The sequence below is a fragment of the Pinus tabuliformis genome, chromosome X, assembly GCF_031772625.1.
Source record: "Pinus tabuliformis cultivar Carrire ecotype Pingquan chromosome X, CPIR1, whole genome shotgun sequence".
Classification (NCBI taxonomy): Eukaryota; Viridiplantae; Streptophyta; class Pinopsida; order Pinales; family Pinaceae; genus Pinus; species Pinus tabuliformis.
The window spans coordinates 1,252,249,211-1,252,276,255 of NC_142308.1; the positions used below are offsets into that span (position 1 = coordinate 1,252,249,211).

At 40.2% G+C, this 27,045-nt stretch overlaps 1 pseudogene; it reads left to right on the forward strand.

The window, feature by feature from the left end:
• The first annotated feature begins 5,272 nt into the window (after positions 1-5,272).
• Positions 5,273-18,779, forward strand: LOC149144528 (carbon catabolite repressor protein 4 homolog 4-like; annotated as a pseudogene).
• The last annotated feature ends 8,266 nt before the right edge of the window (positions 18,780-27,045 follow it).

Here is a 27,045-nt window from a genome sequence, read left to right on the forward strand (position 1 = left end):
CATCTACAACCTGAGCCTGAGCCACAACCTGCCACACTAAATTCAGAGTTGTAGCCCGAGACAAAGATTCCCCTGAGCATGCCTTCATTTGGTAATGCCTCTTCAAAGAATCTAGGACACCTCCTCTAGCATAAGGCTTCAGCTTCTTGCCAGTTTCGGAAGAATTCCAGGAACAAAATTGGGGACACTTCCTCTAGCAGAAGACTCCAGCTTATTGCTAGTTACGGAAGAGTTCCAGGAATTACATTAAGCATTCCAGAGTTGTTGGTCATCCTTAAACCATCACAGGTTGAGACTTCCCTTTTTAGGTTAAATTTCTCCCTTTTATGCGAGGTGAGACCTCCCTTTCATGATTGAAGGTTTCCCTCTTCAAAATAATAAGAGCACTTCCTAGCAAAAGACTTCAACTTCTTGCTAGTTTTGGAAGAGTTTCGGGAACTGCACTAAGCGTTCCATTGTTGGTGGAAATCCTTAAACCACTGCCCTTTATACCAACATTTCAGAGAGCACATTCAACCTAGTGCTACCATGCATTTTTTGCACATTTTTTATTACAGCGCTCTTCTTGGACTTATACATAACCCTTCGGATTAAGGGGGGGAATGTTGGACACCTAATCCTCTATGGGTTAGTGTGGAAGCGGAATAGACTAAGGAAGTCCAAGAGACCTTGGGATATGGAACCCAAGGGTCAAACCGTGTACTATAAATGTATATGATTTGTTAATAATAAAAGTACTCTCATGTTTTATTTTTCAATTCCTTGTTGCCCATGTGTGTTTAATAGACCCTTTCCTTTCTAAGATTTCAAAAGGTCCCACAAACCGTGGAGACAATTTTTTTCCCTTTCCAAATCTTATAGAGCTTTTTTTGGGGCCTTATTCTCAAGGACACCTTATCTCCCACTTCATAACTTTGGTCTATCCGATGAGCATCCACATAGCTCCTTTGTTGATCTTATGCTTCTTTTAGACTTCCCTTAATCCGAGTCATTTGTTCTTCCATCTCTAGTACCACTTCTGGTCCTATTAATACTTGGTCCTCTAGTCAGTCCCAACTGAGAGGTGTTCTGTAAGGTCTTCCGTATAAGAACTCAATGGCGCGATCTTGATGGAACTCTGATAACTATTATTGTAATCAAATTCCAGGTAAAAACCCCTCCCATCTCTTTTGTTGGTCCATCACACACATCCAAAGCATGTCTTCGAGGATTTTATTAGTCCTCTCTATCTACCCATCTATCTCATGGTGATAAGCAGTGTTGAAGTTCAACTAGGTTCCCAAGGCTTCTTCGAATCTGGTCCAAAACCTCCCTGTAAACACTGCTCCCCTATCAGATATGATCTTCCTAGGAACTCCATGCAATCTCATAATCTCATCAATAAAAACTCTGGCTATTTCTGGTGCCTTATATGTAATCTTAACTGGTAGGAAATGGGCACTCTTGGTCAACGTATCCACCACTACAAATATGGAATCATGTCTTCTAGAGGTCATTGGTAGTCCCACTGCTGGATGTTTATGTTCAACTTTTACTCGTTGACACTCTAAGAATCTTGCTACCAAGTTTATGATGTCCTTCTTCATCCCTTTCCAAAGAAGAGTGATTTTAGGTCCACACTCATCTTCTTGACACCAGGATGTGCCATGTATACTGCGCAATTCAAGATTAACTAGCATATATCTTCATTTGGTGGTACATATATCCTTCCCCGAAATCGTAGTAGCCCATCATTATCAAGGGAGTATTCTTCATATTTTGGGACCCTCATTTCATCCTCCCTCAAAATTTTTCTAACCTCCTAATACCAGGTGTCTTTAAATTGTAATTCAAGTAGCTTCTCCCTCAAATTTGTCTTTAAGGGAATCACTGAAAATATATGCGGCCTCCTACTTAAAGCATTAGCCACCCTATTTATCGTTCCTTTGATGTAAGTGATATTAAAATCATATTCACTAATTAGCTCAGACCATCGTCTTTGTCTTGCATTTAAGTGATCTTGAGTGAATATGTGTTGTAGCCCACAATGGTAAGTCCTAAGATCAAACTTCCTTCCTAGAAGGTAGTGTCTCCAAATCTTTAGTGCATAAACAATTACTGTCATTTCTAGATCATGGGTTGTGTAGTTTTCTTCGTTGGTTCTAAGTTTCCTTGATGCATAAGCTATTACTCTTCCTTCTTGCATCAACACACAACCCAACCCTTCCTTGGAGACATCAGTGCAAACCAAAAATTCTTGTTCCATATCCGGCACTTTCAAAATTTCAAAATTGGTGTCGTTGTTAATAACACCTTTAACCTTTGGAATGCCTCTTCACATTTTTCAGTCCAAATGAATTTCGTGTTCTTTCTTTGGAGCTCGGTAGTATACTTCCAAAGCAACAATTTATGCATTTATAGGTTCTTGATTATATTATTCACCTATCAATTTCAAACATTCCTATAAGATTTAATCAAAAGAATACAATCAATCTACTCAGCATAGTAGGCTTAGACTACATTATGTCATGTAAATGGTAGAGGTGGTTGGTATCATTATCATAACATAAACTGAGATTGTCATTAGTAAAAAGACAAAGAGAATAAGTTTCTAATGTTTTATGATTTTAATAATGGAAGTACCAAAAACCCTAATATTAATAATAAGCATAGATCAATATTGTTTTATATACCATACGACTAGAATAGGGTAATTATTATATTACATGCATGTATGATAGGGATACCAATTCAAAACAATAATTAATTTGTAATTATATTAATGACTATTTATATATAAATGCTTATATAGCTAAAAGTGTATGGTATGACACAATGTTATACCTTAGTATATAAGATATCTAAGAACAAGTATTAATAATGAAAGAATATATAATGATCAATTCCATTATTTATATGGAAAAGTAATTAAATAATTAAAAGAATGTAATGATTTTGAGAATGTTAAACTAGCACAACCATCAGGAGTAAATGACTAGAATAGTGCAAGAGTTATTTGAGTTATTATTTACATTCACGTAAAGAAGCATATCTACACCAAAGCAATGGTTATTCAAATGACAGGAAATGGAACAACGACTAATCTATGTAACAGGATTGGACAACAAAACCTTATCCTACAGAAATGAGTGAAGCAATAATTGTATCCTACAGGAATTGAGCATTTTTATCACTGAGGCCTATATTTTCTTAATTTTCCTTAAATTTCCCTCTAATGCAAATTTGTGACCCTTCATATCCCTTTTCTCCCATTTTTCTTTATTTTCATAAATAAAATGTCAAGTATGAGTTATTGCCCACCATTATTTATGCAAATTACCATGGTTAATGCCCACCAAAATTTATGCAAGTTGTTGAGTAATTTAAGATGAGAAAATTATTGATGTTATATTTAAAGGAGTCCTGGTATATGACCATATATATCAAATCCAATATATTATAATTTGTGAATGACTATAATTAACAATTTAGTAAAAATAGATTCCATAAAAACTTATAGGCTCAGCACTAACTTACCTTCCAGAACATTATTACCATATATATCAAATCCAATATATTATAATTTGTGAATGACCATAATTAACAATTTAGTAAAAATAGATTCCTTAAAAACTTTTAGACATTATTACCATATATATCAAATACAATATATTATAATTTGTGAATGACCATAATTAACAATTTAGTAAAAATAGATTCCTTAAAAACTTTTAGACTCAGCATTATTTTGCAACTTTAAACTCGAGTCATAAAAAGTTAAAATATTCAAACAAAAACCAAAAGAAGAAACACGTCATTTTAATATATCTATATTATTTGTAATTTGTAATTAAAAATTAATACTACTCCCTCTAAAAAATTTATTTTCACTATTAAAGAGCATATTTAATGAATTTTATAAGAACTTTTATCTACATATTAAGTGGATAATTGGGGAGGATAGGAACAATCTCCAAAAAGAAAGATCTGGAGAGTAGCCCATCATCAATAATTGTAGTTCAACCTACAAATTTTCTTAACTTGGTTAATATCCAGCGCATTAATTTTCTTAACTTATTAAATTCCAGTACAGTAATAATTATAGTTCAACTTACAGTCCACCTAACTTAGTTAATTCCCGCATTCATTGCTAAATTTGTTTCCGCCTTTTCACCTTTGCACTATTATGGATTTTTCTATATTTCTTATATTTTCATTCGTTTGATGTAAGGCTTTTACTCCTTATTTCAACCTATAAAAGAATCTATTACGTACTAATAAAGTTCGAACAAACCAACAATGAGGAAGAAGCATAGTTACCAATTACAGATTGGAATTCGATTCGATAAAAATTAATGAAAAATTTCAATTCCAAAAATCCGATAGTATACTTTTAAAATATTTTAATACAACAACAATGTCTTCTATTTATTTTATTTCTTATTTATTGTAGGGCGATTTAAGGTTTTGTATGCTTTGGAATTATCGGCATTAATTGTGAGTCCTATGAGATGTTGAACATTAATGGTCCTCATATGCCAGGCCCCAATCAATGAAGGGGAAAAATTTTGGCGTTGTTTTGTGTAACTACCCTCCCCAAACAGGGTCACGCGGAACTCATTTGTTGTCTCTCTCTCCCCTGGAGCGACCTCTCTGCAATGCTTTTACACATAAAATAACTCTTTGTAATTGACCTCCACCTCCAACTCTTAAATGGATTATTGGATCTTTTATGACCACGACGAGATCAATTGAGTGTATTCACGATTGACCACAACGAAGGAAGAGCAGTAAATTTGGCACGTTTAATCACATTAATATCAAGGAGATATTCATGAATCTATGAGCTCTGCTATTGTTGAAAGTGATTTAGTTGCGTCAGTTGTGCTGTCTGGCAACAGAAATTTTGAAGGCCGTATTCATCCTCTGACTCGGGCAAACTACCTTGCTTCTCCTCCACTTGTAGTTGCATATGCTCTTGCTGGCACTAAATATGGTAGTGGAAGTTCTCAGGATTGGGTTGCAAAGGGTCCAATGTTGCAGGGTGTGAAAGCTGTTATTTCAAACAATTTTGAGCGTTTTCATCGCAACAATTTGGTTGGCATGTGTAATACAGAAAAGTAATTGAGCATGTTTTCCTACTTAACAACTGAAACTTAGCATTGTTTGTTTGTTTGTGTGTATTTTTTTTTTCGCAGTTGTGAGTTTCTAATTTGTTTACAATTCTTAAATGTCTTTCAAAGTTAATGTGGTCTGAGCGGTTTCTTTTAACTTCTTGAATCCCTATGCCTTTTCAAGACCGATGACAGGATCAGTCTCACCATGCTTTCCTGAATTTATTCTCGTGGATAATAAGGAATGGGCTGTCAAAAACATATCAGAGGGGTCCATTATCCGCGTTGTCTCATACAATGTTCTTGCTCAGGTATATGTAAAGAGCAAGTTATTTCCACGCTCTCCATCACATTGCTTGAAATGGAAGGCACGTTCACAATCTCTCCTCGCACTACTGGTTGAAGGGAAAGTACCCCTAGGGTCCTTTGGGCTAAGACTCTACCAGACTGAAAATTGCTTATTCAAAGAAACACACACACAGCCATCATTTTTACTTTTAAGCAAATTCTAATGTTTAGGGTACGTACCTAAGGTCCTACGTTCGAGAAGGCCTTTAGGGTCCAAACCCTTCTTGGAGTTCCCTTCTTCTTCCTTCGATCTGCAAGTCAAACAAATCAAGGAACACAACAGTACATGTACAGATATTTATGTATAAACCATCTTTATGCTATAAAGTTAGTTATAAAAATCTTTAAGTAACCACTTGCATAAGAATTCAAGACAAGAATCTCATAAGCATAAAGAAAGATTGTTTCGGGAACAAAGACGTGTTTCTTTATATATAAAGGCAAATAAAGTACATATATCGGAAAGATATCACCTGAACACCTTCAGCAGGCTCCAAGCAAAGCTTCCTCCCGGATTCGTTCCAGCCTCAAGCCTCCAACAAGAGCTCCTTCCAAGTCCTACTCAAATGATGATATCAAGGATGAATGATCACCAAGACACATGGAAACAAGGGTTTCCTATGCAAAATGGGGGAAGTGCAGAAAACACCAAGGACTTCAGACCTGGTCTAAGGGAAAAATCTCAGCATAATAATCTTGCTCTCTTCTCTCTCCTTGGCCTTCCCTTTGATGTCTTTTTATACCCTCTCCAAAGTAGTTTTTTAGTTAGGAGTTAGTTGGGAACAGTTGGGCCACGGGCAATAACAGGTGATCCAGCAGGTAAAACCCGCGATCTTCGCCCGAAAAAGAGGAATTTATTATTTTTTAAGTGTTTTAATAGATACACGCGGGTTGGGTACAACAGACCCGCGTGTACACACGTTTAACTCAGGGCAATGTCGCGTATAGGGAATAAAACACTGTTTTTTAAATTTTTGGACCAGGTCTGGAAGGAGGGGTTGCCCTAGGCCATGAGTGCAGCATCACAAACCATAAGAGTGAGATTTGGAGCTATAACAGATGCCCCCTAATGTATGAGGTCAGAAGGGGAACATGATGGCCGAAATATATTAAGTAAGTACAAGGAAAGGAACTCTGCCAAAAAACCGAGGAGGACTTCACCAGAATTCAGCCTGCCAAGCCACCGAAAGGAGATCAGAAAGAAACACTGTCTGAGGCGGGCATACCCATGCTTAGGAAAAGTAAAGCATGTCCGCATATCAAGTACAAGCGGATCCACTAAGTATACAAGTATAACTGACTGGAAAATACATAATGGATCATCTGATCATAATGAGAAAGTACATGTCTGAATATCACATATAAGACTGTCAATGATGCTGAAAGATGCAACGGATCACTGAAATCAAAGACTGATCCCATAAGGTACCAACTGAACATGATGGAATAGGATGGTACTACACTGTAAACTCAGGTGCCAGCATATAGAATGTCGCCATGACTGACTGCAACATATAAGGTGGAGTGGTATCAACTAGCAGCAACAGGAGCAACTGTCAAGTGAACCAATGAATGCTGATACAACCTGAGGTCTTCACCGACCGCCGTGGTACATTTCTACATCATGGGAATAAATGATCTGAAGTCGACCATGTGAGAAATCGTTTGATTACCGGTCATTGATGTATACCGTTAACAAACGCGAGACTACTCACCGATAATGATAATGAGCGTCAAGGTACCCAGTACAATCTAACAAGTGTGAATAGATGAGCTGAAGTCGAACACCTGTAAGAATCTATCAATCAGGAGACAATGATGGTTTCCCACTATCGATAGCGAGGAATCTGCCACTAATGACTGCAAACCCCAAGGTACTGCCAAATGGACTCTAGATCTTTGCCCCAGAGCAATGAGTCGGAGTCGATAGGGAAAGATCCGCTAGAAGGAAGGCATTAAGGCATCCTTCATCAATCTAGCACGAGTGTAACCCATAGGCCAATAATGTGGAAGGAATCGGACGAAAAAGATGTAGTAACCCAACCGAAGTACGTTTCCGGCGTACACAAGATGTGGCTAGCGCATGGCAGAAACCCTCTGAACCAACCAATAATGAAAGCCGACACAGAGGCGAGGTATCCACCAATAGGGTCAAATGGAAACCAAGGTACTGCACGAATCCCAATGTGTGATAATGTATGTTGATGTCGAACACAAGGGAAACCACTCAGTCAAAGACCCATGATAATGATCGATGCTGAGCACAAGGTAACCTATCAATAATGAAAATAGGGCCAGGGTGCGGCTCTAGGCCTGTCCTCAGAGCAATGTGTCGTCGTCGATAAGGACAAGACCCGCCAGCAAGAAGTCAATGGGGACCTTCTCAAACCGGCATGAGTAAAGGACCAATATAACTGATGTGATGATAGACATGACACTGACAACCAGGGATGGCCGACTGAAAAATGAGTCAAGAGACACCGCAGAAAGGCCGACTCAGGCTAACTTCCCTTGAACAAAAGCACGACTCAATGTGACTATGTGGCAGCATATGATGAATCTGTATAAGTTCGTCATGCAGGAGGCACAAACGAACCCTCCATATGATTGGAAGAGATAACCAATCGGGGGAGAACTGACTCGATAACAAGGTTATGGCGTACCTAAGTCAAACTAAATCCCACCCATGCGGAGGAGACTTTGTTTTGAGTGCTTTGTTCAAGGGCGACATGACTGACTCTAGCTGCCAACAATAAATGGAAATAATGTCCCTGTTCCCGCTCTTTTTGGAATATTTAATTTTTTTTTTGTCTTTTTCTGATAAGCCGGAAAAAGAATAAAATAATGCTATGGTACAGTGGAAAGAACGAGTGTCGGTGAAACAGATGATCTAGTTCCTGGGAAAGGAACGTTCCTATGCTCAATGCAGGGAGGTGAAAAACTGGTCAGTGACACTCAGAGGTAGGTTCCTTCCACGGATCTGGGTATGTCAAGCTGCAGAAGTCAAGGGTATGCAAGGTTGATTTTGCAGACGTCGTGGTCAAAAGTAGGCTTAAACACGAGTCCAAGTGAAGCCGGCTATAGGCCAAAAGGTGCAAATGGTCAACATGCAATGCAGAAGTACAACTCAACACACATAGGAGCCTCTAGGGTATAAGGCCAGAACGAAACGAAGAAGCACAGAGGAATGAGTCTTCAATGCATAAGTCATGGCGGGACTACAGAGGACTCTCGAGCCTACTCAAAACGAAGTAGCATGGGCAACAAATGTCAGTGAGGTGCTAACTAGGATGCCCATGTAAAAGGATGGCTCTACCATCATGTCATGATTTAAAGAATCAGCGAGTGAAAATGGCTTACGACCATAACATGATGGGGTCGACCCTACGGCAGATGTATCGGTCAAATGGAGGCTAGTATGCATAATGCAACAGAAAAATGGTGTCCCTAACCTATATGTCAGTGAGAACACGATACCTGCCATGACGGGTCAGCAGTCATGGAACTGTCTCGAACCGTCGAAAAATGTCCAAAATGTCCTAAAAAACAACCCAATCTCGACATTCCAAGCTCCCAAGTTAAAAGTGACATGAAACCAAACAAAATAAAATTTTGAAAAAATTTTGCATTTTCAAAACTTATAAAAAGAAATTTTGGACTTACCATTTTCACCGTTTGACTTGGAGAGCAAAAATTGTGGAGCAAAAGGAGCAAACTTCCCCGTGATTTATTCAACCGTTCAAACTTGCCGAAAACTTCCAGGTAAGCACTAAACTTGTCTTGCAATTGATTGTGATAGTTTTTAGGAAGTTTAATTAATGTTTCACCGTTAGACTTTTGCAAAAAATTGCTCTGCGGCGTACACGCGGGTTGGATGTATAGAACTCGCGTATACGACGGCCCTACACGCAACTGTGTATAGGGTAACCCGCGTGTGCGCAGCGAAAATTTTTTATACATAAAACTAATGGATGAAAATGATTTTTTCTTCCAGGATGACTATCACATGGCGTGAAAGAGAGCACTCAGCTGTAGATAATGAAGTTATGAACAATGATGAGGCATTAGACGCCCTGCGGGGATGCGGATTGTTAAAATTCTTCAAGTTGCCAAATATGAAAGCAAACGTGCGTCTACTCGAGAGACTCATTGATTATTGGGATGTCGAGGAAGAAGCTTTTGTGATTGATCAGATGCCACTAAGGATAGAAGTGGAAGATATATATTTCATCACGGGCCTTTCCCGAAGGGGAGAGGTAGTACACTCCCGGGGCAGGACCCGGAATAGCCTCAGTGTAGACGACTATGTTCAAATTTACTGCCCAGGTCATCGGAAGGTCGGGAGCCAGATCTCTATCCCAGACGTGGCGAGTTTGTCACTGCGGATAATCTTGTTCACCATAGCTCGAGTGAATGGATCATCCTCGCTACATCAGGCATCACGGGTAAACATGAGCGTAGCAGTGGACTGTCTCACCACGGTGTTTGACTGGTGTACTCCTCTACTCGCCAACATGAAAGAACAACTTGCTTCTATCAGGAGGGGACGGACCAAGAACTTTGGGTACGAAACTATTTTATGCACTTTCTTCTTCGAGAAGGTTCCCACACTCCGCCCCAGGGTAGCAGTTCCCATCAGTAGTCCACGTGATCCATGCATGGGCCGGTGGGCTGACTTGATGAAACGTCTGGGGGGTGGGGAAGTGCCTAGGAATGCATTCGACGATGAATTTTTTGCTTGGTGGGAGCAACAGATCATCGCCATAGATGACTACCCCTATGCTGGACTGGATTTCCGAGGAGATCCTGATCTAGTGTTACCACCGGATGCAGCATGGGGCGAGATTGGTAAGATTTTTGATTTTTATGATTTTATGATTTTTTGGATTTTTCAAATATAATGATAAATTTTGAAAAATATTTTTTGATGAGATTCAAATATGATGATCATGTTCCAGACATTGGGCCTGTGCGACCAGATGGATTCCCGCGGCATGGACGGCGTGGCCGAGGAGCCGAAGAGACGGCTGCGGATGTGGAAAGGACCCTCAACAACGTCCAGCGACACTTGACGAGACTGAGCTGCCAAGTACCAATGGCCGAGGTGGAGGACCTTCCTCCAGATATGCAGCGTCATGTGGTTGGGATGCCACGTGACTGGGTTCGCGTCTTTCGGCGCGTGGCCAATGCTATTATTACTTATTTAGCTGCTCATCCAGAGCCGAGGCGTTAGATATGCCTGACATGATTATGGGCATTTGAGTCCCAATTTTTTATATTTTTGGACACACATATGTACACTCGAGACGCTTTGCGATATATATATATATATACAGTTTGACTCTTTGATGCATGATTTTATGATGATGAATGATTGATATGCCAGTCTAATGCTTGATTAGCGATAGAATCAGCTAACCAATTTTGAGATCTTGGAATGTGCAAATAATTAATGTAAATAAATGATCTTTGCAACAACCTCACCCTTAAATATTGGCGATATAATAATGGATCTCTAACCCGATAAATGTTATTTAACTGAGACACTATCAATTGAGAATCAAGGTATACTACTAACGAGTCGATCCCATAAGAGATTGCCTCGGATAATAAATTGATAACAGCTGTATACTCGGCCATATTATTTGAAGCAGGACCGATACACACACCTCTTGATATCATCAACTGACCAGTTGGGTAATAAAGTACCCAAGCTGCGGAAGCAAGATTCCGAGTGTGCCGACTAGCACCATCGGCGAACCCAAAATAAACCAAATCATCCATCAACACCTGCCAAGGCAGACCAAAAAGTGCTGATATCAGAAAACGCTCGACAATATATGTACAAATATACATAAAATACAAAGAAGTCATCGCCCAGCCTGAACTAAGCAAAGTACTTCTTTAGGTAGAGCCCGCCAGGGGGCTCCGCCAACTGACTCCTAGGGATGTTTATAGGTACGACGATCGAACCAATCAATATACTCTCTTCGGCAAATGAATGTGTTGGAGCCAAAGGGACCGTACAAACATCACTAGTCGAACTGGAGGACCGAGATTCGACTTCACGCAAAGGGACATAAAAGTGTAACCGACGATGCAAATCTTCCAAAGGTCGATCTACGACCGTCATTGCTTCGAATATTGCTTCATCCGATGGAAAAACAATATCCGAGCAATCCAATGCAGAGGTGGAATCAAGGGTCTGAAAATGAGCCACATCACCATCTATTTCCTTTCCAGAGGAAGTAGTAGAATGGTTATCTACAGAGTTATCGATAGACTCACATCTAGGTTCCACTGTAGATATAAGAGATTCTATTCCATCCACCTTGTCATCACCTGATGTGGTCACAGATGAAGCTAAGGTTCCAGGGTTCGAAGAATAAGGATTTTGGACAAACTCTCTCCGTAAAGGATCCCTGGAGGATGAAATTGTATCTATACCAACTGTAGGAGGGGGAAGATTAAACGTACCCATCAATGAAGAGTACATCCCGACTCCTAGACTCTTAATAGGCGGACGGGGGTTACCCACTAAAGGAATAGTAGAGTCAGAGTTTGCTTGAGGATCAGCTGGACAATAGTCCAATTGGTAAACTTTAACGATTTTCCCCTCATGAGGAAAGCAAATGACACGAAACAGAGTCGAAACAACGACTTCCATCTCGTATACCCAGTTCCTTCCTAAGAGGAGGTTATAGTCTAGGTTAGTGTCTATGACCTCTACTTCAATATTAATGACTTTTCCTCCAACACATATAGGAAAGGCCGGGATAATCCCATACGGCCTATGAGAGTGACCATCAAATGCTGTCAATAGGGTGGGCGAAGGAACAACCGACGGTGATCCAATGGCCTTCCAGCATGACGTAGACATGACACACGTGGAAGCTCCCTCATCTACAACTGTCCGAAAAATATTCGTTTTCTGGTAGGTAGACTTTATCTGAAAAGCCATGTGATGAGGAAGTCTCTTTTTAACATTACTCATATCAAAAGTGAGAGCTAAGGAGTTACTTGGATCTACTGCCCCCATTGCCGATAGCAAGGCACTTCGCTGAGCAGGACACGACTGGAGAACCTCTAACGCGGACATAGCACATGGACTCTGGGCCAGATCCTCCACAATGGAGTAATTCTGGGCTGCCCTAATATTAGGGTTGATAGTCGCGCGTTTAGCAGAACCTTTCGGGACCCGAGGTATAGTCTCAACAGAAGGTCGCTCAATGTGAAGTGGGTTGTTAGTTTCGGGAATTGATTTGCCCTTAGAATTTTCACCTTCGCCATAATCGCGTGACCGTGTGGCCACATTAGCGTGAGCACCCATCATGAATACATTTGAAGACTTGTCCCCTTCCTGGTTGCCCCCTGCGGAGGTACCAGGGTTTGAATTCGCGCCAGCAAGAAGTTGCTGCCCTTGGGGAAACGGGTTAGTTAACACAGCTTGCGAACTAGAAGTCCCTTGCTGTCCTAACAAGCGCTGAGCGTCTTCAATTCTAGGGCAAAGATGAGTTAGATGGTCCCCACTGCATAACTTTCAAGGGAACTTAACTTTCTTTCTCGACTCACCTTTACCACCACCAGCGTTGTTGCCGGATTTATTTGCATCGGGCTTCCCCTCCGAATTCTTCTTCTTACCACGTCCTTTCTTTTTCCCATTGGAATTTTGATTTCCTTTGGGGTTATCGGATTGGACGGCGTTAATGGAAGAATTTTGGGAAGCTTGAGGATTAGACATTGTGACTTGGTTGTTAGGAGCAATTTGTAATGACAACTGCTGCAATTGATTCAACAAGTTCACTGTAGTCGAGTCTACTGACCCCACAATGCCATCTGCGTGAGGACGGCGCTTCGGCTTAGCTAAATCAACCTTAGATCCAGGAGCATCTGGCAAGTACTTTTGGAGGATCCCAGACTGAGAGTAAATCAGTTCTAATGCTGGGCCCTGAAAATGGCTTGCTCCTCAGAATAGACCCCAGACATGGAGACATCCTTGGAGATCTCGGGTTGCAAAGACTTCAAAAACCACTCTAGACGGTACTCCGGAGGGATTTCGACTTTGATGAGCCTCTTTCTCCGTCTCCATTCCTGAATGTGATCAGAAATGTGGGTTGCCTTATCTTGACGAAAGGTAGCCAGAAGTTCAGTTCCGGCATCATAGCGGACAGGCAACTGGAAGTGATTCAAGAAGATATTAGCTAAGTCTGTGAATGATGTAAAGCTGCCCCCTGGCAACTCTATATACCATTTAGCCGCATTACCAGTCAAGGTGCGCTGAAAGAGTCTCAACCTAATCGAATCTTCGATGAGGGAGTTGGATGAGCACCACAAATGGAATGTGGTTACATGATCGCCCGGATCTTCACCACTCTTCCCTTCGAATTTTGGAATGTCCGAAGGGAGTTTGGTTGGGACCGGAGGGCAGGCTGGATTGTATCTGATAGGGTCGTTCGTTAGCTTATTGAGATCTGGCAAGTTTAACGTTGCCAGAAACAGAAGCCTAGGAGGACCTAGGGGATTCCACCCAGACTGGGCAGAACTCCCAAAATTCTGAAAAGATTGTCCTGGGATTTGGGAGGCACCAGGCTGCCCGAAGTGACCATTAGAACCGGCTGAACCAAAAGGCAAACCTTGTGGTCCAGCAAAATTCGGAGTTTGACCAACTCCTGCCGTATAACCTCCATAGCCTGCAAAGTTCCCTCCTAAAGAATGGTAAGGAGTTGATAACCCCTGATATGGGTTCCAAGCCGAAGCAAGGGGAGGAATACTTTGAAATATGCTAACCGTGGAATACGGCCTACTTCCTTGTTGGCCGATAAATGGATTCACAGTTCCTGCGTTGCTAACCCCAGGGTTATTCCAACCTTGGAAAGGATTGCTGCTTTGTCCTATTGAAGAAAAAGGCATGGATCCTACCGTTGGGTTGGAATGTGGGATATGACCACTTCCGAAAGGAAAACCCTGGAATGAAGCCGATCCGCCCATCATGGACGTAGCGGCACTGAACGGAACTGATGGAATACCCTGTGATTGGGTGCCAAAAAGGAAGGAACCAGTACTAAAAGCATTGGTTTGGGCATTTCCACTCGTGGACGGAATGGAGGTAGACCCCACCAAAGATGTGCTAGCAAACGATCCGAACAAGGAAGCGGAGGGGATGGAAATTGTTCCTCCCCCTTGCACCGATGTTGGGGTTTGCATAGTCGCAGCACTCGTAGAAGCCATGCTTCCAGTAGTGATCATAAATGGTAAGCGCGTAGCGTAACCTGGACTCGCTGGTCTATGTGACGGAGTCCCAACGTATTGCAATACGTCCGGATAACTAGATGGTAGTGGAGAATTTGGAATCACTAATGATTCTGAAAGTTCTTCTACCTCTACGTTATTCTCCGCTTGAAAGCGAATTCGAGAAGGGATTGGAGTGTCCCTCTCTTGCTCAGAAGTGCCAGGCCTTGCTTGGCCGCTAATATCCCCGAGAGGAGGATCAATCCCCGATGCGTCAACCGGCGTGGGACGGGCCCTACCGGTAGTATCCCCTCTGCGCCTTCTAGGAGAAGGCTCTAAACTAGGTGGCGAGAGACCACGAAGTCTTCGAGACCGTCTTGGAGACCGGTCAGCCACTTTGAATTTTTTGTTATGATCTAACTAAAAGACTCAAAAAATTAAAAGCTAAGCCGACTAGGAGCACAGAGCACACACTATAAAGTTCCTAAAGAAACAGCCAGTCAAACAACTTTCAAGTATTTCCGCTCCGGGTGATTAGGACCGGACACCAAAATACGAGAAAGTGAATCAAAGGGCCTTCCGAAGATAGTCTGGGATGATGAGGGCCCAGTCCTATCAGCGAAGGTATCAGAGGAAGTTACGCTGACCTCCTAACAACAGCCTGCGCCGGTGCAAGCCCCCAAGCTTCGCAAGGGTGCCCTCCAGTAGTACTGTCGAGAGTGATACAACGTCGACCTCAGGTGCCACGGGATTCCCCTCTGTAGCCACCTATGCAGATCCCTAGGAGAGGCAAATATGGGTACCAAATCGTCGCAGAAGCCAGGCGGAACAGTCGTGAGGTAAGTTCGGACAAGTAGGAGAGGGGGTATCTCTCTTCCCTGTCTTCACAGACCCTCGTGCTTAACTCCTAGATCCAGAGCTTTCCTGGTCTTCCTAACGCTATTGGATTTACTCTCGTTAATCAGACTCTTATGTTTGACGTTTTATGTGGCCTTGGAGAGTTAACTCTCCACTCGCCTATTCCAAGGCCCTAAAATCCTAAACTTGTTGGTGTAATAACTAAAACAAAAAGTTCTAGTGGATTTTAATTAAGCGCTTGATTTTATTAGGTTGTTCTTTAAGTCACAGGGTTATGGAGATGAAACTTGTGGTGTTTTTATGGACGCAAAAGAAATTAATAAAACTTAGCTACATGCACATGCACTTTTGTTTTCGATGAAAAACAATTTCTATGAGGTTCAGAGGTACTTCTAATATAAACAAATTTTTCTTTTTCTTTTCAGACTCCACACTCACAAAAACTAACAAAACTAAATATGCCTAAAAAGAGATGAAAATCTTACCCTAATGCAAGAACTATATGTGGATGCAAGATTCAAAGACTACTCTAAAAACAAAGAAGGAAAGTTGCTGCTTTACCAAATTTTGTCTTGCCACTAAAATGCTTAGATAGAAGATGATGTGTTACCAATCATTTCGTCCAAACAATAAAAACAAGTTCTAAGATAAAAAACAAAGCACTTTCACTTCGCAAAAAAGGAAATCAAATGAGAAGCAAGTTTAAGAAAGCGAAACTCAAAAACTTTCAAAAGATTTTCTTTCAATCAAACCAAAAAAGTCTTTTTCAAAGGAAAGCTCCCAAAAACTGACACCAATGATTGATAAACAAGCAACCAAACACTTTTGTGAATTGACACCTTTCAAATGATGAAAACTCAACAAAAATAAAATGTGTTCGAAATCGCTTTTGACAATCAAAAGCAGCAATGAAAGTCCTAAATATCAAAAGACAAGTTTCAAGAAAATGGTAACAAACAAACTTCCCGAAACGAAGGAGTAAATGGTCATAAAAATGATTTCGTTAAGCAAACAAAAAGTGTCATGAAAGCAAAAATGGACACAAAGATTGAACCTAATCTTCCCACTCTGCCGAAACAGAGCAATCAAGATTCTTAAACAGAAATCTTGTGTGTCAAAAATCAATGACGTTTGCAATCAACGAAAACAAGACTAATACTCCTTATGACTAGAGAGAGTTCAAAACAAGATGCCCCCTGTCAAACAGAGAACTGTTACTGGAGAAATAACTGCTTGACACTGACCCAAAACACCAGACAAACATTCAGCAAAAAGAAAATTTATAAATCTTGAAATTTATGTAATATACGCGCCTGCAATTAAGTGCAGAATGCGTGTATACGCGACTGAAACTAAGGAAACCTGCGTATACACGGGTTCACTTAGTGCAACTTGCGTATATACGCTTCTGTAATCCAGAAAAAGAGCGTATCTGAAGTCTTTCAAGAAAAATAAAAAATAACAGACTGAAAAACTGGACAAACTTGGAGTTCAAGAAAAGATCAGACAGTCAGAGCCAACAAACAGAGGGGCTGAGCCTTGATTGGCTTGAAGACTACCCAAACTAGGAACAACAAGAGTGTTGTCCCCAGCGGAGTCGCCAATTCTGGTTGAAGGGAAAGTACCCCTAGGGTCCTTTGGGCTAAGACTCTACCAGACTGAAAATTGCTTATTCAAAGAAACACACACACAGCCATCATTTTTACTTTTAAGCAAATTCTAATGTTTAGGGTACGTACCTAAGGTCTTACGTTCGAGAAGGCCTTTAGGGTCCAAACCCTTCTTGGAGTTCCCTTCTTCTTCCTTCGATCTGCAAGTCAAACAAATCAAGGAACACAACAGTACATGTACAGATATTTATGTATAAACCATCTTTATGCTATAAAGTTAGTTATAAAAATCTTTAAGTAACCACTTGCATAAGAATTCAAGACAAGAATCTCATAAGCATAAAGAAAGATTTTTTCGGGAACAAAGACGTGTTTCTTTATATATAAAGGCAAATAAAGTACATATATCGGAAAGATATCACCTGAACACCTTCAGCAGGCTCCAAGCAAAGCTTCCTCCCGGATTCGTTCCAACCTCAAGCCTCCAACAAGAGCTCCTTCCAAGTCCTACTCAAATGATGATATCAAGGATGAATGATCACCAAGACACATGGAAACAAGGGTTTCCTATGCAAAATGGGGGAAGTGCAGAAAACACCAAGGACTTCAGACCTGGTCTAAGGGAAAAATCTCAGCATAATAATCTTGCTCTCTTCTCTCTCCTTGGCCTTCCTTTTGATGTCTTTTTATACCCTCTCCAAAGTAGTTTTTTAGTTAGGAGTTAGTTGGGAACAGTTGGGCCACGGGCAATAACAGGTGATCCAGCAGGTAAAACCCGTGATCTCCGCCCGAAAAAGAGGAATTTATTATTTTTTAAGTGTTTTAATAGATACACGCGGGTTGGGTATAACAGACCCGCGTGTACACGCGTTTAACTCAGGGAAATGTCTCGTATAGGGAATAAAACACTGTTTTTTAAATTTTTGGACCAGGTCTGGAAGGAGGGGTTTCCCTAGGCCATGAGTGCAGCATCACAAACCATAAGAGTGAGATTTGTAGCTATAACAACTACTAAAAAGTTTGGAGGCTAACTTCTTATGTCTACAAGAGTTAGATGAATTTGAAACATTTTATGAAGGAAACATGGACAAAGAAGGGTATTCAAGTGCATATATCCAACGAAGTGGATGCAAGCGTGATGGTTGTGGCATCTTTTATAAGCGTGAGTGAGCAGAGCTAATTTTAGAAGAGACCAGTGATTACAATGACCTTGTACCTTCTAATGAAGATTCATAAAATTTCAGACAAGGTGAAAGATGAAGAAAATTTAGGTACCAATAACAGCGAAGGTAGACTGCCAGGATCCCCACAAACTAATTTACCAGAAGACAAGGGAGATCCAAATGACCCTGGGGTGAGATTGAAGCAGGATTGTGTTAGACTATTAACAACATTCAAACTTCTAGAGCCCCCGCACCATGTGATTGTTCTTGCAAACACACATATTTACTGGGATCCAGATTGGGCAGATGTAAAGCTTGCACAAGCAAAGTATCTTCTATTATGTGTTACTCAATTTAAGGATGCAGTCAGAAAGATTCAGTTGTACCAAACATTCATATTGTACCAGACTTGTTTTTATACTCGAATCAAATATATGAAGTACGTTTTGGCACGCATTGGTTGTTTCTGTTTTTCCTAGACTTGTGTTTAACTAAAACATATTAGTTAGATTTATGTTTATAATTATCTGCATTTTACTCTTATAATTTTAGGGTAGAATGTAGTAGATATTTAACTAAATAGTCATGCATGCATGGGCCCATAGGTCTCAAGGGTTCAACATAGCTCTGATACCAAGTGTAGGGACCAGTCCGTCCTATACTATATTTTTTTATTATCAAAATAAAATACAACCAGAAGAGAAAAACATTGGGAATTCAAATTTATTAAGCACTATCTAACACATCCCTGAATTTCATTTCACTGAAAGTATCATAAAATTTACATATATTTAACTAAATCCATAAAGAAATCATATAAAAGAATATTGTAACACATAGGTACCATTCACCAGAAGACGAGATTCCACTTGATTTGCCGTTACTTGTCTTCCTTTGTTGTTGGTCACCTCCGAGTGTGAATGACGACTTACTTGATCCGAGTGCAATGACCCACCGGTTGACCTTACAACCTACTCCTTGGGAACTCTTCTTCCCTGTGGACCCTCGAGCTGTAATGGGGTTGTACAATGGAGGAATGTAATCGCTGGTAGAGGAGAGCACTCCTTGGCTCAAGAGTCCCCTCTCTAAAGTCCTCTACCTCACCAAACTCACTATAGTTCATAGTCACTACTCTGACATAGTCTCATCCATCCAACAATAGGGTCCCCAAAATATTCCCTTCTCCCATGGCTTGCCCCTTATTTTATAGGAGTCCTCATAGGTGACACTTGGCATGTCATGCATAATTAATTATTTTTTATAATTAAATATTTTGATTATTCACCCACCCATGTGTCATTCTCTTATCAAGGTTCTCCAAAATTATTTACTTAAATTTTAATTTAAAACTAATATTTTCCTCACCTCAACAAGATTCCTAGTTCATCTCTTAGTTTTCTCTTGATCCCCCTTTTTACTCCTTAATTTGTGTTCATTACTAAGGTCAATTGGTAAGTCAAGATTTGATCCCCTATCTATTCCCTAATTTAACTCAAGTTATCTCTTAGATGGATATGCTTTTGTTGGTTGTTGCCACATGGAGGTTCTCTAAATTTAATTTATTGATCCTATTTTAATTCACCATCCTCTTCTCTGAATTAGGTTTAACTATTTTAAGATTAATAATTATCCTTACATTTATGTCCCTCTTTCCCCTTTTTACTTGATTAAATTACATTATCTACCTAAAATTTTCCAACATGGGAAGGGTAAAGTTTTTAAGGTAAAACATTTAATTTCTTCCTATGGTTCCCTTAACCCAAGTTTTATTCTTGATTTAATTGCCTCAGTTCTACTCATCATTTACCATTTGATGTGAATTGGTTTTCATATCTTGATTACATTTATTAATTTATTTATCTTTATTGATTCCAAGAGTGCCAGGTTTGGTCGTGCCCTTCAAGAACTTCCCTTGCAGTTTCAGGGGTGCCACGCCTAATCGTTTATTTGTGATGCCAAGGGTGCCAAGTTGGTCATGCCCTTCAATAAATTCCCTTAAAGTTCCAAGGGTGCCACACCACTTGTCCTTTAAGCATTCAGTGGCTACGAGGGGAAAGTATAGGTGCAACGATAGAGACCACTATCATCTCTTATGTTGCTAGCTATAGTAAGACTAATGGTATCGGGGATCAAGGAATCCGCCTTGATGCGTGCCCCCCGGTAAAATCCTCATGAGTGAACCAAATTTGGGACCTGCCCTCATGACATCATGATCTTCAAGGCGAAGGTGTTTCAACCTTTGCAACTCAAGTCACGGCAGGAGTGCTAGTGGGTGAGATCAGAGACATTGTCCCAACCCTCCCATGCAGTTCCATCCAATTTGTACAACCCCATCACCCATATATAAGTCATTCGGCCAACCAACTAATTTGTGCTTGCAACCACTAACATATCATCAGAATATAGATAAACATATATAGAAGGTTTTCAAAATTGACTTAGAATTTCAACGACAAAATATAAATTTTCATCAAACCAGGTGTCGTCAACTGGTCATATGCGAGTGCCTCTGGTGGTTTCCTACCATACTCAATAATCATCAATAACAATGTTTCTCAGTGTTAGTCATTGTCATAATATCATCATCAATATCACCTAATAATTTGCATCATTGTTCATTGTGAACTAGAACTAATGCAAGTAGGTGAAATAGGGGACACATCCCTCATGGCTATCATCATCATAACATCAATAGAAAACATACCTATCCATCAAAGCTATCATCATCATGATATCAATAGAGAACATACGTATCCTTTACCGTTACCATCATCATACATTCAATAGAGACCAAACATAACCATTTATGCTACGATCATCATAATATCAATAGAGAATATGCATAACCATTAATGCTACGATCATCATAATATCGCTATTGAACATGCATAATCATTAATGCTATTTTCATCATAATATCAATGTAGAACATACATAAACATCACAACCACTAATAATAGAGTCATCCGCCCGGATCCTCAACTTGGAGTCCTCAAAGAATAAAGTGTGTGCCTTAGGGCTAAATAAATGTTAATGTCATATCACTATCAGCCAACTAGAGCGGAGCACTACATTCAAGATCATAAGACACATCTATGTAGGTTGAATAAATCCCTCTATGGGTTGAAGCAAGCCCCTAGGGCTTCATATGAGAGGATTGATAACTATCATATGAAGTTGGGTTTTACATGGAGTGAAGTTGACTCGAACCTATACTTCAAGGTTGAAAAGGACATTCCTCTCATTCCGGTCCTTTATGTGGATGATTTTTTCGTACAAGTGTAGACCTTCTCATTTATCAATGCAAGAGGGAGTTGGCTTCAAATTCAAGATGAAGAATCTAGGTTTGATGCATTACTTCCTAGTCTTGGAGGTCTAATAAAATCCAAGTGAGATTTTCCTTTCTCAAGGAAAATACATTGTGAAGCTTCTCGAGAGATGTGGGATGGTGGAATGCAATTTTGTGTCTACTCCGATGGAATTCAAATTCAAGAAGTTATGTGGAAGTGTTATTGGGCCTGAATTGGAAAATCCTTTCTAGTATCAACAACCTGTGGGGGCCCTAATGTTCTTGGTGAACTCCCATTCAAACATATACTTCATTATGAATACACTGAGTCAATTGATGGTTAAGCCTCATCACATACATTGGATTTCTTCCAAGAATCTCTTGAGATATCTCTGTGGCACAATCAATTATGGTTTGAGATACATTGCCAGGAATTTGAGGCTACATGGATATTGATGCTGATGTTGGGTTGTGTTATATTTTTTCCACGACTAGCTCGCCTAGTTAACTGGGGGGTTAGAGGGAGGGTAGAGCCCCCCCCTTTCGTTGCGCCAATTGCACAACAAGGGAGTCACAGGGGTGCGGCAACCCCCCCTGTCCAGGGGGTTTGAGGAAAAAAAATTGGACTCTATATTAGGTGGGGTGAACCTACCTATGGTTTTGTGCATGGTTTTCGCACATGGTTTTGGGAAAAGTGGTTTTCAGTTCATGGTATTGGATGCTTCGGCATGTATATATATGTATTGTAACATTGAAATGAACATAATGTAAAAATCGATCTGGTAGTCCCGTTTTGGGATCTAGGGGAAAATCTTTGTGCATATGTGTTTTATGTGTTATGCTCTCGCATTGTTTATTTTCTGTGTTTTAGAATTCGTATGCAGGTCATTTTTGTACAAGGTTAAAACCTACATTTGGTATTAGATTTGTTTTGGATTCAAGGGGATGCTTTTGTTGCTGAGGGGTTTCGCTCGGGCTTGTGGTAGACCCTATTCAGTGGGAGATCTATGGGATTGATTCTGGTGGTAAAAGAAGATGGCAAGCAGTGGAAAGATAGAGATCAAGAAATTTAATGGTCAGAGTTTTGAGTTATGGAAACTCAAGATGGAGGATCTGTTTTTAGATAAAGATCAGTGGATCGCGGTAGATCCGGGTATTAAACCAACATGAGTGTTCGATGAAGAATGGAACAAGTTGGATCGGAAGGTAAAGAGCATAATACGATTGTGTATCTCAGATTCAATATTGTTGAATGTGTCAGGGGAAGCTACGATGAAGGCTTTGTGGGACAAGTTAGGGACTTTGTACCAATCTAAGCCTCTAGTGAATAAACTATTCCTACAGAAAAAGTTGTATAACCTAAGGATGAAAGATGGAGACTCAGTGACAGAGCATCTGAATGCATTTAATACTATGGTAAATAAGTTATTATCTGTTGATATTAAAATTTCATATGAAGATAAGTGCATCAATTTGTTGTGTTCTTTACCAGATTCGTGGGATAGTCTGGTTATTACAATAGGTAGCAATGCAACTGCCTTGTAGTTTGATGAAACAGTTTCATCCTTGCTGACGGAGGAGATGAGACAGAAAAATATGGAGAGCCAGAATGGTGATTCCTTGTTTGTACCGGGATGGTCCTAGAACAGAAACAAAAATAAGTCATCAAGTGGGAGATCTAAATCTAGAGGGAGATCTAAATCTCCAGGAAAACCTGTAAAGGTGGTATGCTAGAAATGCGGAAAGGAAGGGCACTACAAAAGGGACTATAAATCTAAAGCTTCTGACAAAGGAAAGGGATCTGATGATGCTCCTTCCACAGAGGTGAAAACCACCTCAGATGAAGGTGGGGATGTGTACTTGGCTTCTTCAAGTACACATGTAGATCATGAGGCATTGTTGATTGACTCAGGTGCATCCTTTCACTTCACTCCCCATAGAGAGTGGTTTTGCGAGTATGAGAAATATGATGATGATGATGTCTTCTTGGGGGAGGATAGGAAGGCTGGAATCATTGGTTGTGGAAAAGTCAAGTGGAAGTTGCAAAGTGGAAGGATTATAACACTTCCAAGTGTTCTACATAATCCTGCATTAGCTAGAAATATGATTTTTGTAAGAAAGTTGGATGATGCAGGGGTAATACGAGTGTTCGAGAAAGATACCTGCAAGATGGTTCAGGGAGCACTGGTATTGATGCGGGGAGTTAGGATTGGAATTTTGTACAAGCTGTAAGGTAGCACTGTTATTGATAGGAGCAACAATTTTGTGGTTCCTAAAAGTGGAGCAAAAAATCTAGTGACCTTTGGAGAAAATACCATGCTATGGAATCAAAGGCTTTGACATATTGGAGAGAAGGGTCTTCGAATACTTCATGGTAAAGGTATGGTAGAAGGTATGAGTAATAACTCTCTAGATTTTGATTTATGTGAAAATTGTGTATATGGGAAGCAGAATCGGGTGAGTTTCCCCTCTGGTGGTAAGAGGGCGAAACATATATTAGAGCTTGTGCACAGTGATGTGTTTGGGCCTATGAAGGTTCCATCACTGGGTAAGCATGTGTACTTTGTATCATTTATAGATGACTTCTCAAGGAATACATGGATATATTTCCTCAAGAAGAAATTTGAAGTCTTTGACAAGTTTAAATAATTTAAGGCTCTGGTGGAAAACTAGACAGAGAAGAATATAAAGGTGTTGAGGACAGAAAATGGTGGAGAGTTTTGCAACAAGGAATTTGAAGAATTATGTAAGAATAGTGGTATAGCACGAAAAAATACTACTCCATACACACCTGAGCAAAATGGAGTTGCAGAAAGAATGAACAAGACGTTGATGGAAAGGGCAAGAAGCATGCTTAGTGGTGCCAGGTTAGGACAAGAATTCTGGGCAGAGGCGGTGGAGACATGTTACCTGGTCAATAGATCACCTTCATCAGCGTTGGAGGATAAGACTCCATAAGAGGTATGGACTGGTAAGAAACCATCTTTTTAACATCTGAGGGTATTTGGATGTGATGCATATGTACATGTTGCAAAGGAGAAAAGAACAAAGCTGGATAGTAAATATGAAAAGTGCATCTTTATTGGGTATAAGGATGGTTTAAAGGGTTATAAGCTTTGGAACCCAGTAACAAGGAAGGTTGTGTAGAGCCGAGATGTGGTTTTTAGAGAGGTGAAATATGTTATTAAACATGAAGCCCCATCAAAGGAACTTGATCAGACAGACTTTGAGCTAAAGGAGGATGAATTGGACTCTACAGCAGAAGAGGTATCAAAAGATGAAGAGCCACAAACTCCAATTATGAGAAGATCAGTTCGAGAAAGAAGGCAACCAGAAAGGTATAGTACACCTACTTTCTATTCAAATTTTTCTCTATCTATTACTGATGATGATCCCAAAACTATGAAGGAAGAAGTAGATTCAAAGGATGGAAAACTCTGAAAAGAGGCCATGGTTGATGAAATGGAATCTTTGCACAAAAATGAGGCTTGGGATCTGGTGGAGTTGTCAGCTGGAAGGAAACCCATTGGTAGCAAATGGGTGTTCAATAAGAAGACAAATGTAGAAGGAAAGGTGGAGAAATACAAAGCTTGGTTGGTAGCAAAAGGTTATTCCAGGTACCGGAAATTGATTTTGGTGATATTTTTTCTCCTGTTTCCAAGGTAGCTTCTATTAGATTACTTTTATCTGTTGTTTTTTATTTTCATTTTGAGGTAGAATAGATGGATGTGAAGACAACATTTCTTCACGGGGATCTGGAAGAGGATCTACATGAAGCAACCTGAAGTCTTTATATGGGCTAAAACAGTCACCAAGGATGTGATATCAGAAATTTGATACATTTATATAGGGACTTGGCTTCACCAGAAGAAAAGCATATCACTGTGTGTATTTTAAATTAATTGGTGACCGTGTTATTTATCTAGTCTTAGATGTGGATGACATGTTGTTGGTTGGAAATGACAAAGAAATTATCCAAGATTTGAAGACCCAATTGTCCTCCAAATTCGACATGAAAGATCTTGGTGTTGCAAACTATATTTTGGGCATGGAAATTAAAAGAGATCAGGTAAAGAGGAATCTCTGGCTAAACCAGAGGAAGTATGTTGAGAAAATATTGCAGAAGTTTAATATGCAGGATAGTAAACTGGTCAAGGTTCCTATTCCTGTTGGTGTAAAGTTATCTGCTAAACAATGTTCCAAGACACAAGAAGAGGAGGAGGACATGTCTTGTGTTCCATATGCAAGTGCAGTCGGTAGCCTAATGTATGCGATGGTCTATACTAGACCATACATTTCAGATGCAAGGGGAGTATTAAGCATGTTTATGTCAAAACTAGGAAAGGAGCATTGGACAGTCATGAAGCGGGGTTTCAGGTATTTGCGTGGCACTAGTGATTATGGTTTGTGCTACCAAAGAAGACCAAGATTGGACAAAGTTTTGGATATTCTTGGCTTTGTTGATGCAGACTAGGCTGGAGATTTGGATTAGAGAAGATCTACAAGTAGGTATGTGTTTAACCTATTTGGAGATGTAGTCAGTTGGATGAGTAACAAATAATCTATAGTGGTATTATCAACTATAGAGGTATAATACATGGCAACCACTCATGCAAGCAAGGAAGCAGTTTGGTTGTAGAGATTGTGTTCAAGTATGGGGTTAGTACAGGGAGCTATAAGGATAGATTGTGACAGCCAAAGTGAAATTTTCTTGGCAATGAACCCTTCTTATCATTCAAAGACAAAGCACATTGATGTTCAATATCACTTTGTGAGGGATATGATAGAAGACAAAAAGGTGTTGCTGGTAAAGGTGGACACTTTGAAGAATACTGTAGATGCATTGACAAAATCTGTGAGCTCTGGGAAGTTCTCTTGGTGTAGAGAAACAATGGGTGTTGCAGGGCTCAATAAATGACTAAGCTCTCCTTGGCCCCCTGTGGAAAGAAAAAAACAAGTGGGAGAATGTTGGGTTGTGTTATATTCTTTCCATGACTATATCTTCCCTAGTTAACTGGGGGGTTATAGGGGGGAGGAGCCCCCCCCCCCCCCCCCCTTCTTTGCACCAATTGCACAGTGGGGGGGGGGGGGTGGGGTCACAGGGAGTGCTGCAGCCCCCCTATCCAAGGGGTTTGAGGGAAAAAAAAAAATTGGACCCTATATTAGGTGGGGCGAACCTACCTATGGTTTTGTGCATGGTTTTGGGCGCAATGGTTTTCAGTCCATGGTATTAGATGCTTCAACATGTATATATATGTATTGTAACATTGAAAGGAACACAATGAAAAATTAATCTGGTAGTCTCGACTTTGGGATCCAGGGGAAAATCTCTGTGTATATGTGTCTTATGTGTTATGCTCTTGCATTTTTCATTTTCTATGTTTTAGAATTCGTATGCAGGTAATTTCTATACGGGCTTAAAACCTATAGCTGACTGGGTTGGTAGTGTGGTGGAC